We start from the raw sequence: 15,350 nt of genomic DNA on the forward strand, positions 1-15,350 counted from the left end.
ATTGTGCTAAACTTTTGCAGAGATGACAACACATTTTGTGTAATAATATAGTGTTTTGCGCTTGTTAGGCCAATTGCGTTTTTTTACAGAGTCCGAGTTAACGGGCCAGAAAATACAGCATGCAACATGTGACCTATAACAATATAGTGGCTCGAAAACAAAAAGGTTCTAAATCGATTTATTATGAAAATTCACTTTTTATAAATAATATTACATATTATTAGGTTATGTATTAAATTTTCCATAGCTCAAGCTCACAAACAACCATTTGTTTGATGAATTATATATTGAGAACTAAACAATTCTATATCAATACAATTTACAAATGTGGTATTTGTTAGTGATCTAAATAGAACTATTTAACTCATATAGGGTTAAACCAATATTATGTTCAATTTTCAATGAATTAACGATAATGGAAAATTACTATTTCATATTAATTTTGTCGACCGTATAATGGTATTAATAATTATTGAATATTTATCAACAAAATAAATAATTTTATAGTTTATAGTATCGCAATATTGATTTATTTTGAACATTGCATTTTGTTTCTAAAAAAAGATATTAAAGATATTATCAAGACTTAATGTCAAATAATTAGGTTAATTTTAAATTTAACAATCATTGCAAATAATTAATAACAAAAGAATATACTATTACACATTTCAAACGACTTTTCAAACTTTAAAGTATACAATTATAGGTCTACCTCCACTGAATACATTTATATTTATAATCTATTGATTTTGAGCTCACGAATTGTTATTATTATTATTATTATTACATGGTAGTATAATAATACCTGAGCTACCGAATGTTATCTTTTTGGTTTTTGCTACCAATAAATTTCGAATGTCGTCCTAAGCATATCTCAGAGGATATCCCTTCAAAACACTTAATAATATCCTCTGAACATTGCCGTGAATTATATAATAACAGTGCGTACCTATTGTGGTTGTTGTACAATTGCTGTTTTGTTTCGTCTGTTTGTGTGTGTGTTTTTTTCGCGCAGTCGACCACATTGTCATCCAGTATCGTCATCGGGTCGTGTTCGGCTCGCGAAAATAGAAAATGCGTCGAAGAAAACAATCGACTGGTAGTGAAAACATTGCGACTAATATTTATAGTATTTCAATAACTATTGAGTATGATATACATAAAAATACACCTACGCTGATAATAAATCGCTATTGTATCATGATCACAATATCGTGCGATACATGCGAGTCATGACGAACGCAAACGAAACGCTATAGCCTCGTCTACAAATGATACGTGTGAAAAATTGTAAAATCATCATAACACGACCCAAACAATCGTTTTACAGGACCTTTTAAATTAAAAAACGGTTCGTTTTAGTTTTTCGTTAAGCTATAAGCCGATTATTAGATTATATTATTATCTACCTGTGGCCCGCCCAACTTGATGCTATAAATATGCGAAAAAAAGTAATTTAAAAAGTAATTGAACTACCAATATTATATTATTAACACGGTTATTATAGGTATATTTAAACAACGTTCGAAACGTGTTATTAATTTTTAAACCGGATTTACGGAGGAAAAACGAATCTTAACTCGGTACATAGGATACGATTAACTCAAACACGATAATAAAAGAAAAATTATTTTATTTTTTATTTTTGATCAAAATCAACACATTAATCTAAATTCAAGAACAAACGACTAGTTATACAACTATTTACGCACAATTTAAATCGTACATCGTTTCACCTATTAGATTCTGGCCGAAGCAATGAATATGTATTGAATTAACAATAATGTGGGTTTGTTTTTTCTGTCATCACATTTTAAAGCAGTTAATATTCGATTTTAAACTTTGAGGAGGTTTCTGATTGCCAATAGGATCTAATTGATACTTGTTTTTTTTTGGAGGGGAGCAAAATTCCCAGTACTTTTAAAAATCCCCGAGTAAAACAGAAAAAATATTGAAGAAAAATGGTTATAGATATTAAATAAGGTTTCCTATTCTAATAACTGTATTGAACCAGTGATCACATTAAGTGGAACTCACACTCAATGTCTATGCATTATGGTTGTATGACTGACCGCTAATAATCACTAAAATTTTACGTTCGCGGTGAAAATGCAATACGAATTATTATGTACCTACGTTGATACCAGCTACCATTATGACGTATCGTGTCATAGGCGACATGTCAGCAGTTATAATACGACAATTATTCCTGGTCCCTTCGAGGTCATAATAAACGCATGCAGTATATAAGCGTCATTATTACTTAAAATATTATTGTAATAATAATAATACTTTTGGTTGCAATTTCATAACACAAATTACCGGAGGTCGCTCGACCCAAGACATAAAAATAATACCAACTACAATCCGAACAACGTGGTGATTTATGAAATAGACACTGCATCAGAGCACCACCATTTCACTGTTCCGAGCGTTGTTAATGTAATAAAATAATAAAAATAAAACTATTATCTGTTGGTTTAATAATATCCATTTGGATATAAATAATATGTCTATATATCGTATCAGTATACAAGGTTGTACTATCATCTAGTTTAAAACGTGCTAATTTGCATAGTATGCAGCTATAAAATATTATAAAACACAAAGCATCTACGGTTATATGCTTGACAAGATGACATCAATCTGCGTGTAGTGGACGGAACTAAATAAATTATTTTTATCGAAAACGCGTCGTATCAGAAACGGTTAATTATAATACCTAATTATATTATTTCGTTCTATTGCGAAATTAAATACTAAAACATTATTATAGCTACAAATGTATAAATATAAAATTTATAGTCGCCTCCTTAAATTGTTTTACTGTATTCAAGACGATTAAGAACTATTATACTGCATTTGTCAATAAAATATATATATGAAAAAATACGCCAGCAGTATTTTAAGATTTCACATCCTTGGTACTGCGATTGTCATTCATAGTTTCGAGAAAATATAATTTCAAAATTATGCTGCCAATAAATAATTAGTATTTTCTTTAAGCCAAATATAAATTAATGATCATTTGACAAAATCAGTACAACCATTATTTAAATTGGGGCCAGTTAAATAAAAAGCTAACAGTATAATATGTATACTGCCACAAACTAAAATGTGTAATTTTTTTTTTTTTTTTCATGGGGGTCATCCGATTGAGAATTGTATTACATTACGATATTACATAAACACTTTTAATCAAAACGAGGCAGTCTTTATTTTTCGATATTTGAAAAAAAAAAAAAAACTCAACTACCTACGGAACAATTCAACATGTCAAAATGTCTCAGTATTATTTTTTTTTATTAGCCGCAAAATCGATTAATTTCAATACCGACACAAATGTTTTACGGAGGAGTTGGTTGAGCTATGACTTCCACTATATGTAACTACTATAATATACAATTTTGTGATACAAATTATGGCTGCCAACCATATAGTATTACTAATGTGTTCTATACTAAAAAACTAAATTAAATTTTCAGTTGTGGCAGTCTTAGACCAAGGACGTGTTTTATCATATTTCATTAAGCGATCCACCGTATGAGATAAAAAAAAAATCATCGATATTTCCATTAAAATATATTTATACCTATATGGAAATATTATAACGATAAATAAATGCGTGAAAACATTTTTAATCGAAATATTTCATTTAAAAGCTATTTAGCCGTGTCCTAATAAAACGACTTACAAACTACGAATTACATATCACCATACAAAACTATACATTCGATTGACGATCAAAAAAAATGTACAAAACTCTTTGAGTTTCTACTGTGAAACATAATTATTTAGCGAAATACAATTCAACTACATTATTTTGGAGAGAAAAACGCACACAGACCATGTATAAATACTTTTACTGCAAAACATTAAAGTTATGGTGCTTAGGTAATCGTGTGTAACGGAAGGTAGATGAGAATATAATAATATTATTGTAAAGATAATTAAAACTAATTGGGTGAGAATATTTTTGTTGAACTCGCAACAAGTGTCGGCTACACACGGAATCGCATAATAGGAATTGTTTCATGATGCGATTCATAATTTTACTGTTTTATAATTCAAAAGTTGTACTTAAAAATAATTAACATCCGCTGGTTGACATTTAAGATCACGACGTAACATTATAAAATGTCAGTCTTTGCCGTAGATCATGCGCAGACAACGATGATACCTGCATGTTACAACTATGCAATGCAACACACTTTTGGCTGTGTAGAATAAAACAGATTTAATAAAAAAAAACACATCGACGTCTTACGATACATTTGATAAGTGTACATAATCGTGATGAGGTTTATGCTTAGAAATTTGATATTTTATGCGATGATAAAGACGATCAAAAACGTAAACTTAAGGTGACTTGTCGTGATCTTGTCTTTTGTGGAAATAAGAATAGTATTATTCAGTTTCTATCGTAATATTGATTATTAAGTTCATATTGTTTACACGAGTTCACCAGGAATTTGCCCAATACGCCTCTTAGCGGGGGAGGGACGAAATTGCAGAACGGTCGACAGTACGAATTTAGAACAGTCGGAAAAAAAAACCAAACAAATGTCGAGATAATAGTAGTAATAATAGCTGTTCGATCTTTTTTTTGTGTACTATTTTGTTTTAAAAATCGTGCGGCATCATCTTCAGCTGAGCAATTGTATAATAATTATTGACTGGACGTTACACGACCACGTCGTCTACGTAGCGACGCTGGTAACGGTGTTTTTTTTATACATATTTTTTTTTGTCCAACAAAATCATATCTTTAGTATACGAGACCACATGTTATTACTATACATATTATATACAGTAATATATCGAAATATAAGGGCCGAAATAGGGTCATGTAGCACACGATTGTATATTATTATAAATATTATATATATTATATTGCTCAACTTAACCGTTTTACTTTTAATCCGATTTTGCATCAAGGTTTTTGGCGGCGCTCAACGTGTAATTTTGCGGCTTTTCCGCCAACAGCGTATAATTTGAATAATATCAATCAAGGTCCAATTCTGGCAGATTCGAGTGGCTCGGGAGAAATTACATAAAATAAAAAACTCCATAAATTGTACGAGTCCCCGATAACGGTCAAAACTATGACGACAGCGTGATACCGACTATCCATATTACGTTATACGTGATATCATGTAGGAAGTTTTTTCTCGTGAACTATTAATCAGCATCCGCGAATGGAATATCGACGAGATGACGATGGATTTTGTCTGCCATGATGTGCATAATATTTTAGTGGTAATAATAATATGGAGCTTTTTAGATATTTTATGTACTATTATAATGTTACCTACGTCCGACTGTTCAAGTATTTATGATTTTTATATTATACTATGGATCTATATTGCGATATCCTTCGATATTTCGAAAGATAATTTTAAATATTGTAGCGAACTTGTGCGTATTTCAAAGTCACAAAAGTACGAAAAAGTATGCAAAACACAATATTTTGATATTTGATTCTCTGCATTATAAAACGATTTTTTTAGTGTAATAATATACAAATATGCTATATAACGGCAAGACTATAAATAGGAAAATACTAGAAAAATCAGAGCTTTCAACAGTGATATAATATTTTAATATTTATAAATATTATGGTAAATAACGAAAAATTAAAAATCACGTAATTTACCGATGACATATAAATAGAGATTTTATTTTTAATTTTTACCGGTCAATTACGATTTTTACCAATTAAATTGATAAATGTTGTGTTTTTTCATTGCTTCACTACTGCTTTCAAATTGACCATAGAATTACAGTATTGCTGTCTCGAAAAAAATATAATTATCAATACAAATCATCGATACATCATCAATAACCACCATATTATTTGTACAGACTGCAGTAAGTTGTTCGTTGTACATTTTCGGTGATTAACATACACATCTTTTCGCGTAAATATTAAAAATTGAAGTTTACGATATTCACCGGTAAATTACACATAATTGTTATTTTTCGTCATTTACCTCAACGCGATATACTATATTATTATAGTATATATGTATATATAGATGGCTGATACGTGCATACAACACATATATAGCATCATAGTCCAGCGATTCCGATGCATTATATACGGCGCTGGTCGGTCGAGGTCTCCCGATTTTCACCCGAGGAGTTTCATCAGATAACGCGGAACGTGAAATGTTTTTTTTTCTTTTTTTATATACCTGTATAATATTTGTTTAATTTTTACTAATCTTTTCTGACTCGAAACGGCAGTGCAATACAATAAAGTCATATTGTTATACGTGTCACACAGCGACGGACGATAACGATCCGGCCAGAATTTCTAGTTTCACAACGGATAAATAAAGTGATACACATACATATTATTATAATTATATATCTTTGCACACAATACTTACGGCGTATACCTTACCTGCGTACGGTTTTTTTTTTTGTAACTACACGACGCGCATATTACGGTTACGCGCTCCAGCCGCGGCTGCACCGCGCACGATATTCGTGACCGTCACACATCGAGATGAACGTCGGCGATACACATTATTATGCGGTGCTTAATGATATGACGCGCACACGCACGTCTCGGACAACCATAATATTTTTCAGACGCGCGTCAAGTATCGCACAGCTCACCCGACGGCTTGGTGTGACACGCCGCGGTGTGGAGTTTCGCGTACAAATAATTTTAACCGTTCCGGAGACGAAGTTTTATCGTACAGATTATAGAAGATGAAGATTAAAGTAAAATAAAAAAAAGAACAACAACTCTATACTAGTGGCTAGCTATATTATACTATTTTGGATACCATTGAATTAATTCCAGGCTACTTTAAGGTATTTGAAATTAATATAAACTAGTGTAATAGTGTATCTTTTATTTTTTTTTAATAATTATCCTCTGTAATAATATAATGTAATGAATGCAATCATGAAAATTTTGATAAAAAAGTGCTTACTAGACAATATTTTACTAACTGCGATGAAATGAAAGCTGTGTTTATTTTGATCAGTTGTAAACAGCGTAAAGTTTTTAAAAACGATAAAATATTAAGTCCTAATATCTATATCTATTGTACATTTTATAGGAATGAACAAAATAAAAAACCATGAAGTATATACGGCCCACAGTATAGATATAAGTTTCAAATGAAGCCCGCAAGTTGAGACAAGGTTGGGCACGTCTGCCGTAAACTAACAAACACGTTTTTTAAGAAATTACTCAGCAACCGATTTCCACTGTGGTGTTTTACAAATATAATAGACTGAAGGGACTCAACTCCGACATCCCAAATAATGTATATTCATAAAAATAAAATCGATTCAATATCAACAATTTTCCATTTTAGTATTGGCTTATTAGATGTTAGCGACATCTAATCTTTTTCATTAAAACCGCGTACATATAAAATGTAAATTTTTGACCAATTTTGTACGTACAATATTTTCCCGTCATATAGCGACGACAGGTAGTTTCGTCCGTAGTTCAATATGAAAATATCTATCGCAGTGGAAAATAATATCATCGTTTAGTATCGCACGCGTACGTATACGGGCGAACGGTAGCCAAGCTCGGGTAGGTATACTTTCTCCGCATTTAATAATAATGTACATACTGTTATTATTGGTATGAGTGCGGACACGAATCACTCATCGAACTGTTTTATCACTTCGTTCTTTATTATATTCTATTTTATTATTATATTATTGTATACAAACGTTATCGTTCGCTGGTAGGAATACATATGGTGGACGGGGACGGGGTATACCATCTACCGTACAAAGTAAACTGCCTATATTAATAATATGTTCTTTTCAAAACCATTCAACCAACGCAATACAATTGTATCTGATACCTATTAATTATTATTATTATTATTATGAGTATTTGACGTTTAGACGCTTCAAGATACGTACAATAACATAACGCTCTGCGTACATAATTGTCAGTTTTTGGCCATTCTATAATATCATAATAATATTATAATCGTACGTAATGCACGTGGTATTGTATATCATAATAATGCAGTTCATAAAATATATTGTATCATATTATCACGCTGATGAACGGTCTGCAAAGTACTCGACGAATGCGGTGACGTATTGAAATGGAGATTTTAATTAAAATAATCTAAGAACGATATCGGTAGATGTTTCACCGCATTCGAAACACACCGCTAGGTGTGATGAAATCAAAGAAAACCCTAACTTTCAGAGTAGACGCCCACCCGCAAAACACGAAACGGCTAACCGCAGCAATTATTGCGTTCGATCATTAAATGTGATTTTCTTTTTTTCAGACGTTTCATACGCTGTATATAGATATACGCGTAATAAATTGTTTGCGTTTGTGTCGTAAAAACTTTAAGAGTAGGTAATATTTATTGTGAATATGCAAAGAATTTAACGCATAATATCTTGATTAATAATCGGTCAAGCAAATGTCAAAGTTCCTACTTCATTCTGCTCGACATTAAAATAAAGAATGTTAAATAACTATTTGATACTTTTAATGAAACAATGGTGACCATACGTAAAAATAAATGTTTATGCCAGTACAATAAATAGGAAAAAATATTACGGCTCAGTCACAAAGACACAAATCGGTATAAAAAGCTGCAATAATGACTACCTACGCACGACAGATCAGACAGTTTTAACTTTCAACCCACGAACCGTGAACATTTAATTATTTTTGATACTCGAGCTATTGTGTTACGATCCCATAAAACACAAAAGAATTTGTTGGTATTGTACTACCGCTAAAAACTTACACTAATTTACTTAATATACAATAAAATATTTAGTACAATGTATTAATGGTAAACAAACTGTCCATATTTGCGCCATTTAATTACTTCCGCGTGCTAATACTTGGAAATTTAGCGCAATAATAAATAGAAGTACACATCTATAACTATAATACATATAAATATATTATCCATATAATTAACACGATACATGCGAAAAAAATGTTCTTAAAATTTTTTTTAAATATTCTAAGCACATGGAATTACATTTTCAAATATTAAAATGAAATACAATACAAGTACAATACTTGTGTTTTCATTATTTATTAAAAGTGCCTTTGTAAGTATGCAGTTTAAAAACTGACATACGGTTAGGTAGACATTTATAAAACGTTTATTAAAATTAGACTTATTCATTAAATATTTCAAAATACATTTGAATATTCAGTAAAAAGAGTATTAAAATCAACACAGATATTACTTAAAAATAAGTATTAACTTACAAAAAACCTTTAAACGATTTTGCTTTAACCTTTAAATTCATTTTTAACGAAGTTTTTGAATTTTCTAAATTTAACAAACATTTATTTTATTGCAAACTAGGTAGTAGGTATAAATTATGTTAGATATAATATATAAAGTTATACAAGTATAAATAACACATAATATGTTTTCTCTATTTGAAACTTCTATTGAGTTACATCTTAAATTAAGTATTTTGATCGTGAGTAAAGAAATTGAACGTGTTTACTTCTATAAAGAGTTTCCAATTGTATAATAAAAACGATAATAGTTGCACAAATATTATTTGGAATTAAATATATGATAATTTAAAAATATTAATATGAAAATAAAATCTCAAAAAAATCGATTTCTACTAAACAGTATATTATTCTATGTAAAGATTATATTTTGTGACTTATGCACTGATAAATTGATAAAATTATAATTTTTTTTTTTTTGGGAGGGGGTATGTGATTAGATCAGAAATAGTAAATACATAATAAAAGAGTGAAATATATTTGATTTCAATACAGATGCTTCAAGAAGTTTTTTTTTCATCGTATTCAAAATACGTAGATGATAGTACTTAAAAAGTATTTGAATAGTTTATTACCTACTCAATAGTAGCTTAAAATACTGGTGATTCTCTAAATAATAAAATACAATTTAAATTATTCAAAATACATTTAGTTTAATAATATTAAAAACATATCATATTAATATATTATTATCATTTTACAGTTTAAATGAATAGATAAGTGTACCTATACTATATAGGTACCTATTATTTATTGACGTAATATTATCGAACTACTATTCCCGAAGGCGATGACATTTATGGCGATTTCGTGTATTATTGTTTTCAATGAAATTACAGTTATGAATGAATAATAAATAGAAAATAGAAATACATTGCGTTTACAGTCAGTATGATATTATAATGTTGCCCCTATAGCACGTAAACTGTTGTTGAGTAAGCTCGCCTAACCTAATCTAACCAATTCATAACCCGCGGCCCCCCGAACTTCGCCATATTATTATATAGTACGCATTGCGTCACAAGGAACTTAATGTGCTGTATTAAAACGTATACAATAAAACAGAAACGTATATATGAATAAATTAATCATGTATTATTATAAAATATTTTTTGAACTCGATCACCGCCAAGTCGTTCACCCGAAATCTCGTATAGGTATAGGTACTTGAAATTAACCTCGGTTGTCCTCAGGTGACCGTAACCGCCGTTTCGTCGGTAGTCCATCCATCCGTCACACACACACACACAAACACACACACACACCAAATACGTCACAAATTAATTGTATGACCGTTGACACGCGATGCGTATTATAATGTTCTATTATAGCTGCGCCCTACCCACAGAGTCTCGAGAGATTAAAACGACTGACCGGGGGACCACATCGACTTCGGTGCTTATCAGTTGTGTCTTGCAACGCGAAACATAAATAAATAAATAAATAAAAGCGGTTAAACCGGTGAGGTAGTACACACTACAGTGTTGTATAGTAAGTTTATGCGCACGAGGTCGAGGACGGGGATCGTTGACCTTCCACGGGTATAAAGTTACGCTGACAACACCTACCAGAGAAAATCCGATGCCAATTTATGATAAGTACGTAGATATTTGCATGTTGTCTACTGCAGGTTCAACACGACACTGAAATCGACGACCGTTGGTCGTGCCAACGAGTTGAGCCAAACACGTTTAAATAACTCGTCCAAAAAAATGTATATGAATTGAATTAAAATAATATTATGTTGTACACCGGTGAATTAATGATGATTTATGAGGCAGATCCACTGGATAAGTTAACGACCTGGTCGTCGAGAATATAAATCCCTATTTAATTTTGGTTTTATAATCCTTTTTCTTTTTTATAAGTTTAACAAAAACGAAGAAGAATTTCAGTAAATAACAAACACAAAAAGCAGTATAGAAAGTGTTTTATTCTTTTAATCGACGATTTCCAAAAATATATTTAAAATATAATGGTTAGTCAATTTCTCTGGCGATAACCACACAGTTTCAATATTCAGCGTTGGGACGTGTCATTTGCATCGATCATATTTTCAATTATATAAATGGAAACCCAAATACTGTTGAAAATATATACTATAATATTGGAATCATATATTGTATTATGTCACATAAAATCTGTGCAATTTTACTGATCAACAAAGCACTATTATCCATATCGTGATAATGACATTCAATTATACTATATTAAGGTCAATTTTATTTTATTTTTGTAAAACGGATGAACTAATCAGCAACTTTATTTTATATGGTTGTTATTAAAGTTCATGATATTATGGCAAAATGTTTATTTTATGAATATGAATGCAATTATATTATTACCAGAAATAAAAGCTATTTTTACAGATAAAATTACAGGAAAATAACCTGGAGTAACTTTTATGTATATAATATGTATTATTCAAGTATAGCATAGTATTTATTATCATATTATGTATTAACTATGGTATTAATAATTATTAAACATTTCTAAATTTGTCAAATATACTCATTTTTGTAAGACCATAAAACGAAAATTGAAAAAATTAGTATATTCATACTCGATACTAATTTATACCACAAAGAATTACAAATACTCGTAGTTTCAAACCCTATGGCCTATATGATGGTTATTAATAATAAGTTTATAACAATATTGTATACATTTATTTTCTATAAAACTTGAACACTAATAATTATGTTGTTATTTTATTAATGTATATGAAATAATAATATGTAGTAAGTGGTTTTACAATATTTATCTAAATTACAGCTGAATAATAGCTGAGTTGTTAAAAACCGAAATTTGTATTTACCTGAGTAGTATTATTGAAAATACTTTTTAATTAATTTTATTGACACAACTAAAATTAAAATTTGGATAAGTACTTATACTTTATTTTAGTTTAAATAGAATTTAATAATTTGTATCAAATATAATAATATAATATAGTATATTGTGTGAGGATGTATCATTATTTTAATGCGCATATTTTAATAATATGTATGTGTTATATTGTTATATAATTGTTAGTTATAAGTACTATAGTGTGGCTATTGGTCTACTTCTAAAATATTTAAAACTATATTATTATTTAATATTTACTATTCAAAAATTTGGTTTAATATCGGTGGTTAAACAGTCCATTATTAAAAACAAAATTATAATTAAATTTTTTACTCCTATAGTCTTATGTATTAAAAATTACTGTGGAATCATTAAACATTAAATGAGTGCTTAGGTACCGTGTAAAAAGTATTAAATAGGAAATATAAGACTACTAACAGCAGTAGGCAATTTTAATGTGTGCTAATAAAGTGTATTAATTAAATAAAGTTAGATAATTTCCGTCGGCACTATATAATTAATTGTGTACTCATATAATATTATTGTTATTGTTCACAGCCGGGAAATATGCAAAAAACCTCGATCTTTATCAAAATCCATATAACATAATCGATCGGAATAGTGTTAAACACACACTTTGTGTGCAATGATCGAAATTAACATATTATATAGCATACTCCGATTCTGTTGTTTAGAAGATAATTAAGTGATACATAAATCGAAACACAATAAAATAGTATACCATTCGGCCAAAACGCCGGTTAATTATTTGCCAACCATTTAAATGTGTCACCAACGCATGATTCCTTAATGTTTACCATTGTCGTGGAAAACAAAAAACATCAGTATCAACAACATTTTCATCTATACCTATAATATCATATGCATATTTGAATAAAATTATCGAACGTAACGGTTTTTACTGTATTCAAAACACTGTAATATATAGGTTACTATAAATTATTCCATCCTGTTTTCAATTTAAACTCGTCATTTCGCTTATTAATTCCCATATTTTTTTTTCTATCGATCCTAAATAATAATTAGTCCAATATTATCATCATATAAACATCATAATTTTGATGGTTGCCCAAAGCTCGGATAACATTATCGCACCTATAAATTATTATAATACTATAAATGTTAATTTCTCATAAGCAAATTTAATGTTTTATACTCTTCGTATGGTACATTTTAACGGTAAAATAATACTTGATTTTGCCCTTATTTTGATATTATGTATTGTACGTGTAAATAATTTAAATCGAAAAAAATTAACATGTATACAGATGTCCCACAGAGATCTGTCAAATGAAATAATGAAATAACTTGTTCCAATCAATATTTTAAAAAAATTTCTTTTAAATATAAATCATAGACACTACGCTACATTTTTAGTATACATTTTCTAAACCAAAAATAAAAATACTTAAAAATTGATAAAAAATTTCCAAAATATTAAAAAAGCCAATTTGATTGTATATCTGATTTTTTGAAAAATGTAGATAGTAAAAACATTTATTTAAATCAAGTGGCTGATTTTTTACAATTTTGTTAAATATTAATATTCTCTTTAAGTAAATTACGATCGTTTATGTTAGAAACATTATAATTAAAAAAAAATATAATTATTTTTTCATTGTATTACATAAACTAGATCGTAATTTGCTTAACGAGATATATAACATATTATATATATCTTTATATTCAGTAAATAAAAATAAAAATGTAGCGAAAGTGTCTATGAATTATATTTAAAGGATTTTTTTTAAAACTGTTGATGAGAATAAAAGTTATTTTATTTGTCAGATCTCCGTGGAAAACCCCGTGTATTGGAAATTTTAAGTTGTAACATATTATTTATCATATCCAAGTCAAATTAAAATGTTTAATTGTTTCTTAGTTCATAAAAACTGTCTAATGAGAAAAACATGAATTGAATAAATAAAATCTATAATATTTTGTAATGATATATTTCATTTATACACAATGAATAGTGTATTAATTCGCAGATAAAAGTTCTGCAAAAATATTTATTTTTTTTTCATAAAATCATTATAGCTTTATACAGTTATATTTGAATTAGGATTATTTTTAAAAGCTTTATCGAAAATAGATAACATGATAAAATGTAATATTTTTATTTTATTATATTTATTATCTAACTTAAACTCTCACTACCTATCTAATGTTGAAATGATTATCAAGTTCTATAAAGGATTTAATGTTATATCTACGTGTACTTCGCTTTCGATTTCTATGTACACAAGATCAAGATGCAAAGTAAGTACATACCATTAACAGTACCTATATATAACATACCTAGTTATAATATCATATTAATAAAACTCTAACAGATGGTTTTTAATGACCGTTGAAATCAAAGATAAATTTGTAAGAACTTTAACCGTCTTAAATAATTTAACGGGGGAGAAAATGTTGATAATCCATCGTGCAATGCACCCGCATAACACAACTCTTGTAAAATTAATATTCTCGAATATTTGTTAATATTAACATAAATATCGAGCGAGCGACCGAGACGAGAGTAGTGCTAAATGTTTATTTTTTTATAATATTATTATGTAAGCAAAACGAGCAGATACAAAAAAAATAATAATAATAATATCAAATATTCAAATCACAAAATTAAAAAACTAACAAGCGATAAAACGTTCAAATATTAATCAAGTGATTTTTAAAGTTAAAAAAAAAATGATATGTACCTGCTCACGTGTTGTACGTCTATGTATCACGTTATCCAGCAGCAGTTTCGTGGAGCCGACCAACAACAGTTGAACACATTTCACCCGAACCGGCGAGTTACTACTGAGGACCCGAACGGTGCCGTTCCACAGCAGCCACCGGAGATGGAAACGGTGGTGACGACAGAAAGAGAGAGAGACGCAATGGTACATTAAAGTGTGCAAATATAAGAACAAAAAAAATAAAATAATGGGCGGTCATTTCCGTTTAATTTTTCATTATCACGTATTCGTGTTTATCATGCTATCGTGTATATTATTATTATTACGTGTTTATTTATCTTACATATCATATATTTATATGTCTGTAAAATGTTAAATGGACGTACGTGTGGGTGCATTGTTTTTGATACTTGGGAATTATTAATTCTATTGAATATCGATTTTTTCCAAATTATCCGTAAAATAAAAACTGTACTCGTACAATACAACTCTGGTTTTTCAAATAATTG

General features: G+C 29.2%; 1 protein-coding gene across 1 annotated transcript in view; it reads right to left on the reverse strand.

Annotated features, from left to right (window-relative positions):
• Positions 1-15,010, reverse strand: part of LOC132916977 (glucose dehydrogenase [FAD, quinone]-like) — a 40,991-nt gene extending 25,981 nt beyond the window's left edge. Inside the window, 1 exon segment of the mRNA XM_060977463.1 lies at positions 14,860-15,010. The gene's annotated coding sequence lies outside the window, so the exon portion shown is untranslated.
• Positions 15,011-15,350: the final 340 nt, after the last annotated feature.

This window comes from Rhopalosiphum padi, chromosome 1, assembly GCF_020882245.1.
Source record: "Rhopalosiphum padi isolate XX-2018 chromosome 1, ASM2088224v1, whole genome shotgun sequence".
Taxonomy (NCBI): Eukaryota; Metazoa; Arthropoda; class Insecta; order Hemiptera; family Aphididae; genus Rhopalosiphum; species Rhopalosiphum padi.